The following is an 18,616-nucleotide window of genomic DNA, read 5'->3' as shown; positions in this document are numbered from 1 at the left end:
GAGCCGGCCCTGGACCCAGGTGAACCTATACTCCCACAATGGCAGGGAAAGGATTCTGTGAGATATACCCAGATAACCCTGGCAAGTGACCTGCATCCGCATGCTGCAGAAGAAGGTGAAACACCCCCTCCCCCTGGTCACTGCCAATCTGACCTGGGGGAATATTCCTCCTGACCCCACATGTGGCAAATCAGCTTGGATCCTGAGTATGTGAGCAGGAACCAGCCAACCAAGCACCTGAGAGAAAGAAAATGCACAGTTTCCCATCAGAACCTAATCCTACCCTGCCCAAGGTCCCATCTCCTGCCGTACCTGATGTTTCAGAGGAAGGAGATTAAAAAAAATAATCCCAGAATGCATTTTGAGAGGAAAAGTACCCCTTCCTGACCTCTGCTGGTGGCTGGCTGAAACCCTGAAGCATGAGCTTTAGGAACATAGGACATACATTTATGTGAGGGTACCATCACAAACAGCCCCGTCATACAATCACACTCAAATTTATCCATCTCTCTCTTAAAACTAACTAAGTTGTTCGCTTGCAAATCTCCTATTAGAAGGCTGTTCCAGAACCTCAGCCTTCTGATAGTTAGAAACCTTCTTCTAATTTCCAGCCTGAATTTGTTCATGACATAGTTATACCCATTTGCTCTTGTGACAACATTGTCCCTTAGTGTGAAGAGCTCTTCACCCTCCCTGGTATTGCACCCCTCCTGCACCCCCACATACTTATAGAGAGAGTAATCATATCCCCTCTCAGACTTCTTTGCTAGACTAAATAAACCAAACTCTTCCAGTCTCCTCTCATAAGACAGGCCCTCCATGCCTCTGATCATGCTAGTATCTCTTCTCTGCACCTGTTCCAGTTTAAATTCATCTTTCTTGAACATGGGTGACCAGACTTGCAGATAGTGAAGTCTTACCAGTATCTTGTACGATGGCATTAATACTTCTCTGTCTCTGCTGGAAATGCCTTGCTTAATACATCCTAGGATCGCATTTGGCTTTTTCACAGCCACACCACACTAGTGGCTCATAGTCAAACTGTGATCAAACCACATGCCCTGGTCTCTTTCTTCCTCTGCCACTTGCAACTGACAAGCTCCCAGCTTGTAGCTAAAATTCTTATTAGACTGTACGTGCATGACCTTGCACTTCACACTGTTGAATTTCATCCCATTTCTGTCCCTCTAGTCTTCAAGCTCATCCAGCTTTTCCTGTAGATATTATCTTGGGTGTCTTGGCATTCTGATAAGTGCTGTTAAGATGAAACTGGAGTGCTTCCTCTTCCCAGAGGGCAATGAAGTCCAGAACCTCAGCATGGGACCACCCTGAAGCATGGGACACGGCTGCTATTGGCTTGGTGTAGTGCAGTATGTGACTCTGGTGTGTGAGCTTGCCATGTGTCAGGGATCAGAGCCTACAGCAGAGCCAGTCTCCACGTAACCTAATGAATGCAACAGGCCTGTAGTAGGCTGCCCAATTGGCTACACCGCCTAACGGAAGAGTCAGCAGACCAGCTCTTGAGCCCAGCAGCAGCAGAATGCTCAGAGCATTCACCCACCGGGATAGCTCCTGTGCCTGCATGTTCCCAGACTTGCCCCACCTTGTTCCAGCCCTGCTCCTTGCCTTACTCCAGGTAACCTCAGCTTCAATTCTCCTGCTCTAACCACATGACCGCTCATGCCCCACTCTCGGATACCATGAGTGAGAATCGCAAAGAACACCATCTGGCATGGAAACAGGCTGGTGACTTCCAGTCAAGTAGGCACCAGAGGGCACACAGGTAAACAGATAGGCTGTCCCAGATAGGCAGCAAAGCAGAGGTGCGAGAATGGGCGGGGGTAGGGTCAGGGGGCCATGCCCCCCCACTTTTAAAAGTCACTTTTTACTGGCCATAAGGGTGAGCAACGGGAGGAGAGGCAGAGAGGAGCGAGCAGGGGGTGGAGTATTAGGGGGAACAGGCAGTGCGGGAGCAAGGCTTTGGGAGGAAAGGCAGTACTGGGGCAGGGTCTTGGGGGAAGGGGCAGTGCAGGGGCAGGGCCATGGTTTGGGTGCCTATGACCCGCCCCCCCAAACACACACACACTTTTAAGGTGCTTCTGCCACTCCTGCAGAAAAGTAGTGTGGGATAGCAGTAGGAGGACTACCAGAGGCAGAAAACTTGATTCCAAATGGAGATGCCTCCATCCTGAATGTCAGTAAACTCACTTTCAAAATGGATTAATATCCAACCCAAAACAAAAAAACTGGGTGTAGACATAAGGCAGTTTATCCAGGAAAAAAAAAAACACAACTCAAGTTAAATCTAACACAACTTTCACCTGCAGAGAAGCCCTAAAACTGAGTTTCCCACATTATCTTCAGCTGTGTGTTGATTTTACATCTCTTTAGTTTGCTAAGCAATAGACTTTTGATTAAAGTCAAATTTACAAGACTATCTGATAGGGAGATTGGATTTCCAGCCATCCCTTTTCAAAAAGAAAAAATTCACTTTCTTCCCTACCGGGATGTAGGTCTTCCCTAAAAAAAGATGAACAAGTAAAATTAGTTCAGAGGTAACATCTTCAAAAGCAGTAAGTGACTTAGAAGCCTAAATCACACTGACTTCCAAGGAAACAGAATCCTAAGTGCCTAAATACCTTTTGAAAATGGGATTGGACTTTTGTAAAACTTTTCCTTGGGTCTTCAAATGTGATTTGTTACAGAAGTGTATGTAGGTTCTAATATTTGCATGGTTTTCCACAGGCACTAAGCAGTCATCTTACAAGATGGAAATGCAAGATCTAGTCCTCTCACAACATTATAGTTCCTGGATTGCGGAAATACTGTAAGAAGATAAGATCTTGCATTATTTCATCCCCAAAATGGCTTCTTGAAGCAAAAAAGTATTTAAAACAAGACCTCAAACACTGAGCTCTCCACGTGTTGCCTGAACACGTTGATTTCTATTTGGCGCACACAAGGGTAACTTAGTGCCCATGGACCATGAATACACAGTCCTGGTTTATTATCCTGCTAAGTTCTGGTTGAGGAACAAATGAAAACTGTGTATATTAAAAAGCAAATGACAGCAAAATAAAGTGCCCCATGGGGAGGGGAAGGGGAGTAGAGACTTGAACTATTGCTCTCTTCGAACGACTCTCTCAAACTGGGCCAGAAAGTGGATGTGCAGAGTTTCTAATTTGAGGTAAGATCAACAATGCTGGAAAACAGTTTGTTTTCCCAGAGCTCATTTGGTTTGTTTGCCAACGACATCACCGTGTCCTGATAGGTTTTGCTTCCTGAGGATGCCTGTTATCTCACCAGTGTTTCCGACTTGTCAAAGTCAGCTGGTCCAACTCTAGTGCAGTGGAAACATGGGTCAAACTTTCTTTGGCTACGTCTAACCTACAATGATCAGAGACAAAGAAACAAGTGTGCATTCAACCATGAAAAATCTGCATTAGAACACACACACACAAACAAAAGCATAGTTAAGGATTAAAATCTCCAGTACTTGGATACAATGGAACCCCTGGAGGGGAACATTAAAAGAGTTCCTTGTTGTGTATTATCAAACACCAAAATGCTTTGTTTGTGCATTTGTCTTGGGCCCTTAACGTTTCCTTAGCTTTAAAAAGAAAGAATGGTCATTCTTGCCTGAAGGGCGAGAGAAGATAAATGATATTGATACCATGGTGCAATATCATTGAAAGAACAGAAAGATGCATATGCTGGACCTACTGAGTGTATGAAGCATTGTTCATACTATGAATACTATGTTCATACTATGAATTGAATGACTGCACCTAAGCAAGGTGGCAGCACTGGAGAGTCCTGCACAGTGTATGCTTTATCTCATTATCCGAGTCTTTGATATGTGTTCTCTTGTTCTCAACATAGAGCCTGAGCTGCAGAAGTGCTGAGCACTGACAACTCTAATTGAAGCCAGTGGGAGGTGCCATGCCCAGCATCTCTGTAAAGTGGACCCTTAATGAGTAGCAACCCCCTGCTATGTTACATGTTCACGCACAGCTCCCAATGACTTCAGCTGCAGTTCTGAGTGCTCAGAACTTCTGCAAATCAGACCTCAGGGTCTCAAGTCAGACACCCAGAAAATGAGGAACACACTATAGTGACCACCTGTGAAAAGTTTGGTTTAAGTGACTTGTCTAATCCTTTAGAGAGACAAGGTGGGTGAGGTAATATCTTTTACCCGACCAAATTTCATTGGTGACAGAGACAAGATTTTGAGCTACACAGAGCTCTTCGTCAGATGTGGGAAAGGAACTCCCAGCATCACAGCTAAATACAACGTGGAACAGATTGTTTAGCATAAGTAGTTAGCACATATTGTAAGGGACCATTCGAGGTAGAGTGATCCGTTAACACTTCTGCAATCATAGGACAAAAAGAGGGAGTTAGTGATTGTTGTAATAAGCCATAAATCCAATATCTCTGTTCTGTCCATGAGTTTTAGTGTCTAGCAGAGTAATGAATCTAAGCTCCCAGGCTCGTCTTGAGAAAGTGTTGTGCAAGTTTCCTTTGAGGATGAGGAGTGCTGTAGAGTGATCACTTTTTACAAAGCATTCACCCACAGGTGATTTTTTTTTTTTGCTCTTATTTTCCTGTGTGAGTCTCCTTGCCCAGCTAGTTCCATTGCCCCTCTTCTGGCTCCTGGTCTGATCTGCCCCTCACTGCCTCTCAGTCCCAGTCTGCCTCTCTGGGCTCTTCCAGAGGCGGATTATGGTTTTGTGGGGCCCTGGGCCACAGCAAGTGGGGGCCCCTTCCACCTGCAGTCCCTCCAACCCCTGCACTCCTGCCAGAGAAATCTGGCCAGGGCATAGGGGCTCACTCCACCCCACCCAGTGCTCCTGCCAGAGAATGGGTTCAAGGCGCAGGGGCACTCATTTTTCCAGGGCACCCCAATTGGCTGAGGCCGCTGGCACGGGCCCCATCGGCCCAGTGGCTAATTGGCCACTGGGCTCTTCATCCAACCTCAGTCTTTTCTCACCCTCTCCTCTTGTCCAGGATCCCCACTTCCTGTCTCTTTGTCCCAGTTTCCTTGTCCAGCCAGGCCCAGTCTCCCCTCACCATCTCATCAGTGGCCGAGGCCCCTTCTCACCAACCAGGGAACTGACTTCCAGTTCACCCCTCATTTCCCTCACTGGTTCACAGTCCCAGTCTCCCCCTGGCTCCCAGTTGCCAAACAGCCCCAGTCTCCTCTCCCTCATCCTCCAGCTCCCAGTCCCAGCTTCTCTGCCCGACCAGTCTCAGCATCCCCCTCACTCCTCAGTTCCCAGTCTCCTTGCCCATCCAGTACCAGTCTCCCCCATTGTGCTCCATCACAGTTTTCCTCTCCTGCTCCAGTCCTAGTCTCAGCAGACTCCTTCTCCCAATCTCCTCCTCTTCATCCTCTATCCCAGTTCAGCTTTTGTTGCCTCTACATTTCACTCAGACAGCATCCTCATAAACTCAGTCTTTAAGGTCAGAAGAAACCATCATGAGCATCTAGTCTGACCTCCTGCACATTGCAGGCCACAGAACTATTCAATGTGGAATGAATAATATTAACAATATGGAAGCGGAGGCAAAATGGTTTTGACTGACCCATGGCCACACAGTGTGTCAGTGACACATCCTGAATTAGAATTTAGGATGCCTGAATCTCAATTTCATGCTTACTCCAATGGACCACAATAACTCTAAAATATTACTCTGGTCTTTAAGTTCTTCCAGCGTATTAACAGCAACCACCATCACAACCCTGCTGTGAATATATGGTAGGATGCAGACAAGAGAGGAAGATGGGATTGGGTATATATGGTACAAGTATAGATCCGGGGGGCAGTCCAGAAGAGGGACATTGATTCCACATAAAGTATGCTAATGGGGTGGATTTTCACAGGCATGGCAAAAAGCATATATTCCTGACACACACAGGCCACAGCCCTGATAAATTTCAAGTTGCTGATCCAAAACACAGGTGCACTCGAGCTTCTCAATGAATGAAAAGGCTGTGAGATTTTTTATTTTCAGGAAGAACAAAACAATGTATTTGTCCCAGCCTTGTTCTCAGAAACAGATAACCTCTTTTAGCTGAAATTTTCAAAAGAAATTCATCCTGCAGCTCACACTCAGCATGGGAAATTTCAACTCAGATGCCTAAAGTTTGGCAAAATTATAAGCAACTGAAAATGGGATCTTATATGGGAAGTGTTTGGAAACTTTAATAATGGGCAGTGCTATCTTTGGTGTTTTAACCTCTTCTATTTCTCACTCCTTTTCTTTTATGTAGCAGACAGTGTATTAAAAACATACATTTTAAATAGGATCTGGTTTTTACCTTGACCATTTAATCCTCTTTTAAAGTGAAAAATCCAATTAAACTAAATGCTTCAGGACAAGGAAGTGACCAAATTCATTTTATTGTTTTGTTGAAATGAAATATTCTGAATCAGGTGGTTGGTGTCAGATCACAGACACCCATCAGCACAAGGCTATTAGGAGAGTTTGGGACCCTGTGTGCTCCCAGGCATGCACATCTCTCTAATTCAGCTCACAAGAAGATACAAACCTGTGAATTTTGCATTTAACCTTCACTGCAGACAGCAGAGAGTGTACATTTTTCCCAAGGAGAAAGCAAAAAGTGTATATGTTCACATTCACTGAAAATCATGGTCCATATTTTACCATCAATTTCTGAGCAGAACTCCCCAATGAAATTAATCAGATGTGCCATAATGTATTATTATTAGGCACAATATGGCTCCCAAGAAAGTTTGGAAGTGGGGGCAAAAAAATAAAAGGAAAAAATCTGACCAGATAGAGACGAAATAGCATATTTCAGAGAGTGACTCTTGCCCCGCAACATATTGACACAGTGGTGGTCAGTGGAGGCACCTGAGCTGAAGCCTTGTTAGAACAGCAAGGGAGTGGCTTGCCAGGGCATTCTCCACTGGAGCCCCAGACGTTTGGGAATGGCTTCTGCCCGGGTCTGTAACAGCCTGAGTTTGCTAGCCTTCAGGGCATGCAGCAAAGCTTTCCTCCCGTGATCATGAGGAGACAGGTGCTGGAGAGGGCTGTTTGTGGTGATGTGGGACTCTGGTGGGAGCTGAATGTGCATTGAGAGTTGAGCCATATCTCTGGTATATATGTTGCTGCTGGGTGGCCTGGGGGAATAGATCTGCGTCTGGTTAGTTATTTTGTGTACAGTATTTAAAAAAGTTTGCCCAGGGTGCTAGAGCACTGGATAAGTGCTCTTTTATTGTAGCATGCACAAATCCAGATAAGGTAAACACAAAGGCAGAGGGGGAATCTTTGAATATTCACCATTCTGATCAGCTCCAAAGAGCTGGTTTTCAGAATGTCGAGAGCTTGCTGCCACTGATCACAAAGCACCACATTAGTAGTCTGAAAACAGGCCAAGGGGTTTTTCTTTTTTCTGGTTTCTCTTTAATAAAGAAGGAGCGATTTTTAAACACTGTTCGCTGACATTCCATAGGGAAGATGTAACAGGTTTCTAGAGGAGTTGGCAGTGTGTGGTAGAAGTATTTCCTGACAGTTCTACTGCTGTAATAAATAGTAAAGTATTTTATTAAACAAAAAGTAAACAGCCAACTCCCTTCCCTCCACCACCCTCCCCCCGCAAAAAAACCCACCTACAAAAGAACACGTGTCTCAGTTTGAAAACACGTTTTCTCATGCTGTTCAAGCCGCTTTCCATGGGTAAAATCTGTCAGAGCTCTGTTGGAACAAAACAAAGGGAACTTACATTTCTTGACTCTTAAAATTAAGTCCTTGAGAGCCAACAGTTCCTCTTTAAATACCTACATGCAAACCCCAATAAATTGTTCCTACACTAAACTATGTGGATTTTTTTTTTCTACCCAGGAGAAAAAGCTCTCAGTTTGGGCAAAAAACACAGAGAAGATCACTTGGCCAATTGTATTTAATTGTATGGAGTAAGAAATGTTTTAATAAAGCGATCCATCACAGAGCTGGACTTCTTTGAGATGACAGGGACATTGGTTATAAAGCTTGGGCTCCATGATCAAAAGGATTACACACATGAGCATTCTCCTAATCACAGCAGGGCCAGCCAGCCATTCAGGCCAGGTTTCAAGAAAACAAACACACACACACACACACACTTTCCCCTCCTCACAAATGCAGACAGTGGCTTGTTGTGGGGGCTCCGCAGGGCTGGCCTGCCTCCCCTCCTTTCAGACACCTCCATAAAGATCATGTTTGCTGGAGTAAACAGACTCTGAGCACATCTTTGTCTGGTTTGCTCACTCACTTTCACATGTTTCCAGCCTCTCTTGCCTCCCGTTAGCATACTTTTATGTGGAATCAATGTCCCTCTTCTGGACTGCCCCCCAGATCTATACTTGTACCATAGATGTCCAACCCCATCTTCCTCTCTAGTCTGTGTCCTACCATATATTCACAGTAGGGCTTTTGTTGTTGTTGGAAATACGCTGCAAGAACTTAAACACCAAAGTAATATTTTAGCGGTATCGTGGTCCAGTGGAATAAGGATAAGACTGAGAATCCTAAATTCTAATTTAGGGGATGTCACTGATACACTGTGTGGCCGTGGGTCAGTTGAAACCTCTTTGCCTCAGTTTCCACATTGTTAATATTATTAATTCCACATTAAGTAGTTTAATATTTGGTATTTGACAGTAAGGAAAGCAGAATGTAAGGGCAAGAATACACAAGAAAAGTCATACCAGTATAATATATTGCTTAGCCTGATTATTTTAACCCTAATGTGGACACTTATACCAGTATAAAGCTACCATACACCAATACAGATTATTCATCTTCCCAAACTAGAATAAAAACTATACTAGTACACCTGCATCCACACTAGGGAAGGGTTTGTTATTTTAACTGCACTGGTGTACTTAAAATGGCAAATCTTTTTAGTGTAGACAAGCCATTAGAGACTGAATAGGCAAGTGATAGCCAATCAGTAGAAGAGGGACTGTCCCAAATTTTCAAAAATGGCCACAAATTTTGGATGCCAACTTTAAGATATACGACTAATTTTGCATGCAAAATTAATGGCCACTTTTGAAAAGTTGGGCCAGTATAGTTAATACTATAAACATACTTCCCATCTAATATTGTCTGAGTGACCACGGACAAATTTCAATAATGTTCTAATCATGATCTACTTGGGCAATGTACATGCTGCTGTAATCTTTTGCGGTCTACTATAATCAGCAATATATTGCACAGAGACATACTTAGGTTATTCCTGCTGTAGGTGTTAAAAGATCCCATCAATTTATGCAGATATCTACGTTTGGATCTTAAAGGTGGTATAAAGTTGTTGAAAGACTGACCTACCCTTTCCTTTGTAGCTGGACCTAGTGAGTAAGCTTCCCCCAGCATTCCACAAGTCCACAGGCTCTTGAAACAAAGCACAATAGCAAGGTTTTAGCAAGTGAGATAACCCTTTCCACTCATGAAGGGGAAAACAACATCTGTTAAAACCAAACAAATTGGTGTAATGGGTTCAGCAAGAGACCCAAAGGATTTTGAAGACATAGCTCTTGGTTGGGTCAACACATGTGAAAAGAAAATTACAAAAGAACAATTGTTTCATACTGTGCTCTCCCACCCCTAACTCCCTCAAGATTAATTAGGATGGACTCTGGCCAAATTCATTAAAATAGAAGATTTGGGCAGGACCTTGCAGCCTGCTCATAAGCAGCTCGAAAATGATGGAGAAGTTCAGAAATACATCACCCTCCAACCAGATCTGCTTTTGGCAAAACCCAAGTTTGCATTTGCCACGTCATTGCTGTGACAGTCAGGAGAATTATTTTAAAATGATCTTTTCTTAATTAGATAGCAACACAGAAAACATTTGCTTTTCCCCACTGAACAATAGATCCTTGTTTATTTTCTGTGTGCTCTTTAGGTCATGAGAAAGCCAGTCAAGTTATGTATCTAACAACATACTATTGTAATCTGTTAACACTCGAAAGACTAAAACCTACAGATTCAGTCGGATTAGTACTTTCTGAGCACAGGAGAATGCACTTTACAGCCAGCAATTTTGAATAATGCTACAGGAAGTGAGGAGACAAACTAGGGCCCCCATCCTGGAAACAATGGGCTAGACTGTGATTTCACAATCTACCTTGTGTAGGTAGTGGTGTGCTGCCAGGCCATCAAGGAGCAGTGCAGGGAAGGAATTGTGCCTCAAAGATTCGCCATCCCACCCTGTGATCCAGGCGATAGTAATTTGCTATTGGTCCTTTCTAGATTACAACCCCTATTCCATGGCAATTCAACTGCACAGGCTGGTACATTGGGGAAGAAGAATAGAACCAGTGTTCCTGTCACTACCCACTCTCCTGCTTTGTGGAGAATAGTGGACACAACAACAGTGGCAGAAGCAGGTCTCAAGTGAGTAAAAGCCATGAGATTCCTCGCCAATTAGTACTGCAGTAATTTGTTCAGAAGTTGCTCATTCTGCTCTTTAACAATTGAATTTAGTTGGGTCATTATTTTCCATGTAACTGTTTATAACAACAACAAATGGTAATATCTTTTTTGACTTAATGCAGATCCTTTAAAGCAAAGAAAGGAAAACGGTTCAGCTACTGCTCAGGAGCGTGGCTGAATGCTTTAGGCTAGAAGGCAAGATACGCATTGCATTGTCACTAAGATTTGGTATCCTGACAACATGGATCAAAATGCTTGCTCATGCAGTTGTACTCAGATTTTTACTGAAGAGCGTGAGCTGAAGTGTCTTAACTTCTGGGACGCCTAACCATGGAAAAACAATTTTTCTGAATCCTTAACAAAAACCCAATCCAGAAAAGATTCTGCAGATACACAAAAGTCCATTGGATGGATTCGATGCCCAAATCAGGGCTATAATTTGTAGTTCTAGGACAATTTAAAATGTAATATTCAGCCTAACACCCAATGGAAAAACAACAGTTTTTTTCTTCTCTTTGCAATGGTAACTGAGTAAAGTGTAAAAGGATGCACTTATAATAGACAGCACTAAGACTGATAATAAACCTTTGCAGCTTCAGGTTTAAGGCCCGGATCCTGCAAACTAATCTGTGCAGGTAGACCACCCCTAAAGTCAATGGGGCTCGCATAGACACAGGGGTAGATGTATAGATCAGTCTAAGGGATTAGTGCCTGTGACTGTATTATCACATGCTAACAATCAGGTTTTTAAAGGCAATTTTAGTTTTTAAGACAGGCATTGACTTTGTGACTCTTCATGGGAGTAAAGTTAAGCAGGAGTTGGGATGCATTTGCAGAACCAGGGCCTTTTACCTCACTAAAGAATTCATCTCTCCTGTTCAGAAAGTGGGTTACAATGTGGGAGAAGACTGGAATTAACAGGTAGAAAAGTGACATGAAAAGAGACAGAAGTCTCACACTGTTATAGGCACTTTCCAGGGTGAAGGCAAGTTTGTAGCTTTAAAAAAAAGAGAGAAAATAGCAAAGCAGGAAAGAAATTCAAAAGCTGTAGAGAGAGACAGAGAGAAAGGATTGCTTCACAGTCTGTTTTCTTATTTGGTGTGTTTAGACACAAATCAGATTATGGCTCTTCACAAAAAATACTTTGCAAGATTTGGGGATTTAACTAAATGTCTTTAATTTAGTTACAGAAGGGCCTGTTTTTCTCATGTCTACTGCTAATTCACCCACCATGGGGCGGGGAAAGAGAAGGTAGCTGCCTGGTATTAACCATCCACACATTTTGTCTTGCATGTACAAATTAGAGTAACTGATGCTTTGTTGTTATGATTCTAGAGTGGAATTATTTAGTTTTTGAAACATCCAGATGGATCCCAAGTATTAAATTTCTGTTATTCCTGGCAAGAAGCAAATGCAGTTTCTCTTAGTACACTAGTTCGTGTTACGGCAGTACCCTCATCTCTCTGCTATAAAGTACCTAAATATTTCATTTTATTGCTAAACTGGTAACAGCTTGAGAGAGATGCTTTGAAAATCAGAGACCCCGGGCTGGCTATAGTGCTCAATAAACATCTCCCTTACAGGGGGTTTAGTTTGGAATAATAAACACTGTAAGAAAACTAGAGGGATGTAGCAGCAAGGCACCATAAAGGAGACCTACACAGAGGCATTCAGATTGCACACTCACAGATTACCAAACCCTAATCCCTAAAACACTAAACCCCCTCTGTGAGGGGTGGTGCTTTCCACAGCCTGGGTTAACATCATTATTTCTTTGATGGAACATTTTAAATGTCAAAAATGTGTGTGTGGGGGGGGGGGGGTAGTTTGTAAACTTTGCAGGGCTATCAGTACAGAAACTGAATCTGTTACAGCAGTGGTCACTGAATCAATTAACCAGCAGGTCACCTGAAGAGACCACAGGCTGCAATTTACTGCAGAAGACTCATTAGTAGCATAGAGGTGATCTAAAACCTGCCTTGGAAATATGATCTCTTTCCACTGCTGCGTGGGAAGCCAATCCTTTCGCTCTGATCTCTTTGATTCCACCTACCCAGTGCAAAAAGGGTAGGGGGAGCTGCTAGCAGGGGACTTTAGGTCCCCCTATGTCCAAGCCAAATGGGGAACACATACCTCACATAGTCTTCAAACAACTGAAGGAGAGAGCCAAGCTGCTTGTAAACACATACTCTCTGGTACGCGAACAGCTACATCTGCAACTAACACCAGCGGAGACCAAATAATCTACTGCTGCTCCAGCAAAACTATTCATCCGTTTGAAAACGGTCAGAGCAGCGTGTGCAAGAACCATACACTCAGAGCTCCGGAACAGAGCAAAAAGCCTATGGTTTGACATGAGGAGAGAAACTTAGAGATGCAGTTAGAATCGTTGGCAGCTGCATGACAGCTTTGCAGTGGCTTGGTTCGTTTTTGCAGCATGCCTTACAGAGAAACAACAAAGCCACCCACACAATTCCCTTGAACTCTTAATTCAGGCTGAATAAATTAAGTGGCTTTAACTTGGAGTTGTAGGAAGAGAATGTCACTGACTTACCAAGTGGCTCCCCCATGCTTGCCTCTGTTCTCTGCGTTTGGGAGTATTGTGAGCGAGCCCAGCCTTGCATGAAGCAGTCACTGCGGAGCATGCCTAGTGCAGACAGCTTGCCTTGCCTTGCCTTTCCTCCCCAGCAGCTTAATGGCTTTGAAGTGAACCTCAAGCTTCCTGCAAATTATCAAAGATTCCTCCACGACAGAAAACTTTTTTTTTTAAAGGAATAAACCACTGTAGTTTCAACCCAGGTGGTATGGCTGTTGTGAATTCCATCGGATCTCTCTTCATTATCACCTCTCTGAACATTCTAGCCACCTGAAGTAGCTTAGCCCCCAGGATTAAGAACATTCTTGTTAATGTGCTGCAGATATTACACACACACACACCCTTCAAAAGTTAATCTTCACAAACAAGTGATGCTGGGTTAAGACAAAATGGGGCCCAGATCCAACCCAATCCAATCCAATCCAAGGGCTCCCCCCAAAGCAAAGAGCAGCCCACAACAAATCAAATACTCTCGGGCGCTCCGACCTGATAATCATCCCTCATGTCCCACGTCCCTGCGACAGACCCCCTGTGGAGCCCTTTCCTACAGATCTGAACTTTCGCCCCAGTCTTGCAACTTGTAAGCGGAGGATCTTGCTGTGCAGAACAAATTCTAGGTTTGGGGCTCTCACGAGTGTACGGGTTCCCCTCTAGCCCACGGCCTGGCTCTACAACTCCGTGAATCCTGCTCTAATCCACCCCTGTAAACATGCTTACTTGTGCTGTGGGAAGTCAGAGTCCTGCACAGCACTTCCAAGAGGTAAAGCATACACAGTGCATTTGAAATCTAAATAAAAGGGAATGTCTGAGGAGCTATGTGGCTGGTTAGCTTCAAGCAGATATCCCCATCACTTAGAGCGGTGTGCCTTTGCAGGCCTCCTACACAGGCATCTAGCTATGAAGCCAAGTCAGACAGATTTCCAAATGCAGCACCTTCCCAGAAAAACAACACGGGGAAGCAGAAAAGCCTGACCCAAGAGCACCAGCCACCAGTTCTGACAACAGCAGACTTGCTGAGAACATCCCTCAGCATGGGGTATATTGTTTCCGTTGAGAGAACAAACAAAACACCTCCAGCTCTCCCACAGGAGCTGCTGAGTCTGTAAGTGCTATATAGTTAATAAGAAAAACATCAGCTCTCTGTGCATGGAAAATCTGTAGGATGGAAGATTATAGTCTATCAAGGGGAAAATAGGATGCACTTTTAAAATTAATGCTATCTGACAGGCTTGGCTGGTACCCAGGACAAGACAAGACATCAGAGGGGTCCCCTCCTCATCCAGAGAAATGCTTTTGGGGCACCTGGGAGCCAGGATGCTGGTGGCAGGAGATGATAATCACTGCATGTAAGTGATGGCTGGAGAGACAGCCCAATGCTTCCAAATCCATCCACTGGCAACTTCTCCAAAGAAAAAAAACAGAATTATTTGGCTTCTTAAATGCACCCAGATAGGCCTGTTGTAATAGAATCCTGTTCCAGCTAGCTCTGTTTTAATGATACTATTACCAGAGTTGGCCCAATGTGATCTGAGTAATTTAGTTGATGAATTTCATGATCTCTTTTAAAGAGGAATTGGAGGAATATTTTTTCCATCATTTGCTCAAGCTATAGAGCTGGGCAAATCATTGGTGAATAGATTCCAGCTTAGTGAAATTTTCCATATTTGCGAGTCATTTCTTTCATTATTCACCTGGCTTTACCAGCTGTTTTGCATTTCTGAATGGATGCCTACCCAAGGCTCTCAAAGGGCTTTGAGAGCTCATTCTTAATCTTTCCCTGTTTGCTGTATAGGATGTTGATCAGATGGTTTTGCAGTTTCTTTGAGAGTGTGCGGCATAATCTCTCAGCATAGTCTGTGTGATATGTAGATTGTTATGGATTTTTTACCTTTAGTCCTTTTGGTATGATGTCCATCTGTTTGCATTTGGAAAGGAAGATGATGTCTGTCTGTATCTGTAGGAGTTTTTTCATGAAGTTGATGGATTTCCATTCCATATGGCTAAATTCAGTGCCTCTGAAACCTGTCAAAGGGCTTTGACCACGTTCATGAACGGAGCCTCACGTCATCCCTGGCAGGTATGTGATGCGCTATAGCTCCATTACACAGCCGGGGAAACAGGAAGAGACTCTAAGTGACTTGCCCAAGGTCATCCAAAGAGTCTGCAAAAGAGCCAGTATAGAATACAGATTTCCTGCTCCCCCATTCTGATGCTTTAGCCATAAGACCACCCTTCTGGCAATTTCTGTTATCTAACAATCTTTCTTTCTTATCTAACCATAGGGTTCTGATCCTGCCAGCACTTAAGCACATGCATAACTTTCCACACATGAGTACTCCCCACTGCCTTCAGTGGGGCTACTCACATGCATAAAGTTATGCAGGGGCTTAGTATCTGCAGGATTAGGGCCTGTACAGAAAGAGCTGTACTCCTTTCGTTGCTAAATGTCTACATCATGTTTCAGCCAGCTACACTCATCGTAGAAAAATTACATGGTCTCACTACAACCATAGGCGTTTTATCACAGATACTCCCTAGATGAGATAACACAATTTGCCATCAGTCAAAAGGACTGACAGTGGATTGAACATTTAAATCTCTTCACTGTGTTAAGAAAACTGGAAGGTAGTTCAAATAAAAAATAACCAGAATCTGATCCTTTTTGTAAAACCCTTTCTGGGATGATTAGTGTCATTTGCATGTGTGTAATCTTATCTCAATCAGGAACTGTTTGCTATCCTACAGCAGCTGTTCATTAGGAGAACACAGTCATGGGAAGCAGCACTGTATACTTCCCCCTTCCTCCTTGGCCTCAACACCTCTCACCCGCTATTGTGGTGTTTACTATGCAATATACAAAACACCTCTTCGCTCCAGCGCTGGTAACTCTGCTGATTTCATTAGGGAAAGGCTGCCATGTCATTCAAGGGACTGAGAATGGGGTAAGTTGCCAGTGTAAAGGAGGGGATTGTTATTTATTGAGCACCATCAGGGTGCAGAAAAAAGGAAAGGGCAGTCCTTGCCTCAAGGGGTTTACAATCTAAGCACAGTACAGTACAAACACACAATCCACCATATAATCGGATGCTGCTCACATCTCAAAGCAGCGTGGATTTTTTTGGTAATGTAATCTTCCAGAATTCTTCGACTGGGGGGTTGCTGTCAAATGTCAATAGAATTATGGAAGAAGTGCACTGTCAACTCTGGTGATTTTATTGGAAATCTTGCCATTGTTCCTGTTTTTCTTAAAGTCCCAGCTCTTGGAGCTGAGAATCCTAACTTTCATAAAAGAAAAAAAAAAGTTTCTGAAAAGCCTGACAATGTAAACTCAGTGTAACCTAAAGGCTCAGAAACTGGATGGCAAATATTTTTAAAAAGGATTATTTTTAAAAAAGCTAAATGATTTTTAAGCCATGACTCCTGATGTTTTGGGGCCAGACTCGTGATTTTTAAACACTCAGGGGTGGCAGTACTGGAGGTGCATTTGATGGAAGGATCCGAATGAGAGAGGGTGACTTGTGGATAAGGCACTGGACACGGATGCAAGGACTAAGTTCTATGCCTGGCTCTGCCACTATTTTGCAGTGTGACCTTGAGAAAAAGTCACTTCACTTCTGTTTCCTCTTTCACACTTTAGACTCTGGGTTTCTCAAGGCAGGCATTGTCTCTTACTGTGTGTTTGTACAGCATCCAGAAAAATGGGCCCTTCTCTCAGTTGGCGCCCTGTAGCTGCTACTAGACTACAAATAGTAACTCCAATGAGAGGATCAGGGGGCTAAAGTAAGGAGGAGCATGGGAGATGGTGATGGCAGCTCCCCTTTTTACACTAAAAGTGGAGACAGTGATCTCCCAGGCCTGGCTGAGTAGTACTTCCCCATGGGTCTCCCTCCACCTTGACTGGTGTAGTGGAGCTCCTCCTCTTGGTTCAATTGACTCCAACCTCTGGAGAAGAGGGTAGGTGTTTGGCATTCAGGAGTATGCAGATTCAAGCATAAAAGGGATTGAAAAAAAGGTAAAAGATAGCCGTGGGAGAAGGTCTAAGAGGGGGGACATTTAGGAGAGGAAATTGGGAAGACGAAAGGAAGGCGAAGATGTGGATGGGGGTGGCATCGTGCAGGACCCAAAAGGTGAGGGTGTTGGGGGAAGGAGAGAAGAAGCCAAGGAGGGATCCTGAGAGAAGAGTGACGTGATCCAGTAGCAGGAGAGAAGACCATGTTAGCAATAACATTTTGTACAGACTGTGGAAGTAGAGCAGGGCAAGCACAGGTGAGAAGGTTTCAGAATTGCAGCAAAACATAGCCGAGGGCTGGACTAGGACCCAGGGAAGGAGGCAAGCTGAGCAGGAGTCCTAGGTAAAGTTGCCACCTATTCACTCAGGTCACATTCTGACAGGTGTCCCGCAGGGCATTTAAAACAGTCTCAAAATATCATGGGATGACAAATTTCCAGCACAGGAATGCAAGGGGTTTGGTCCTGAGGAACTAGAAAGCAGTATCCATAAGCTGGAGTCAGTGGCGAGTATGGAAAGATAACTGCTGCATCTGTAACCCACACACCTCCTGGGTGTGGTGTTCTGTCCCATCTAGTGGCACCGAGACCACTTAGTGAGAAAGATTAATGAGTCTGCTCTACAGTCTTAGCTAAGAGGCATATGGCTCTTAACTGATGCAGTAAAGACTCATGCATTTAGCTCCAGAGGTCCCAGGTTCGATCCTGCCCGTCAGTGACCGGGGTCTGTTGGTGTTACACATCCAAAGGTGGAACATACAAATACAGAAGAAATTGGCTGGATGGGGGAACATATAAAAGTAATAAGCAGGGAGCACAGAAGAGAGAACAAATGCAAACCATACAACAGCCAGCTCTTTGCGGCAACAGCTGTCTTGCTTCTTCAGTGTACTGGAGCCTAGGTCACTTCTTGGCAATGGTGAGTGAGTGGGAAGCACTGCACTGCCCAATGCATTTCCCTGCTGCCTTTCTGGTTCACTTTGGGCCAAATTCTGCTTCCATGGAAGTCAATGGGAGTTTTACCATTGACTTCAATGGGATGAGGACTTGGCCTTTAGCAATTCTTTCCCAACTGCTCATCCCCTAAGGTTACAGTTCACGTTCCACCCTCAGCTTTGCTGATCAAGGTCAGTGCTTTCCCTCCATTTCTGCTAAGCTCGTTATTAGTGTTTTGTCTCGTTTCTGGAAGTGACCTCGTGTCAATGGTTTTTGCACCTGGTTGGGAACGTGATAGAGGCTAGAGCTGCAGGGCCAGCAAGTGTTCAGTGAATGACATAGGACTGAAAACACTTTGTAGGGTTTTTTGTTTTGGGGTTGGTTTTTTTTGAACGAGTAGGTGTATTGATTTTTCAGAGTTTTCTCTATAGCTCTTGTTGCTAGTCTACTGCTGCATTCTAGAACACATGCTGAAACCACCACATACCTGAGAGAGTTACCATAACTAACTAGCCACAGATGTAGTTTTAAATCCATGGCTATTTTCCCTCCCTCTTCTGTCCTATATAGCACACATTACAGCCATAATAGATTAAACTTTCTTGGAACAGATGCTATTCATCAGCA

General features: G+C 44.0%; 1 protein-coding gene across 3 annotated transcripts in view; it reads right to left on the bottom strand.

Moving 5' to 3' along the window:
* Positions 1-18,616, bottom strand: part of JCAD (junctional cadherin 5 associated) — an 83,392-nt gene that overhangs the window by 27,067 nt on the left and 37,709 nt on the right. Inside the window, exons 1-2 of one of the 3 annotated variants that reach the window (XM_078851846.1) lie at positions 13,004-13,129; positions 9,343-9,405 (exon numbers count right to left, since the gene is read on the bottom strand). The exons of 1 other annotated variant lie outside the window; for it this stretch is intronic. The gene's annotated coding sequence lies outside the window, so the exon portion shown is untranslated. Of the gene's footprint in view, positions 1-9,342; positions 9,406-13,003; positions 13,130-18,616 lie in introns of those variants that run through there. One more of the 3 variants, XM_073334371.1, reaches the window with a different exon arrangement.

This window comes from Lepidochelys kempii, chromosome 2 (assembly GCF_965140285.1).
Source record: "Lepidochelys kempii isolate rLepKem1 chromosome 2, rLepKem1.hap1, whole genome shotgun sequence".
In the NCBI taxonomy this organism is placed as follows: domain Eukaryota; kingdom Metazoa; phylum Chordata; order Testudines; family Cheloniidae; genus Lepidochelys; species Lepidochelys kempii.
This window is presented reverse-complemented; position numbering and strand designations above follow the sequence as displayed.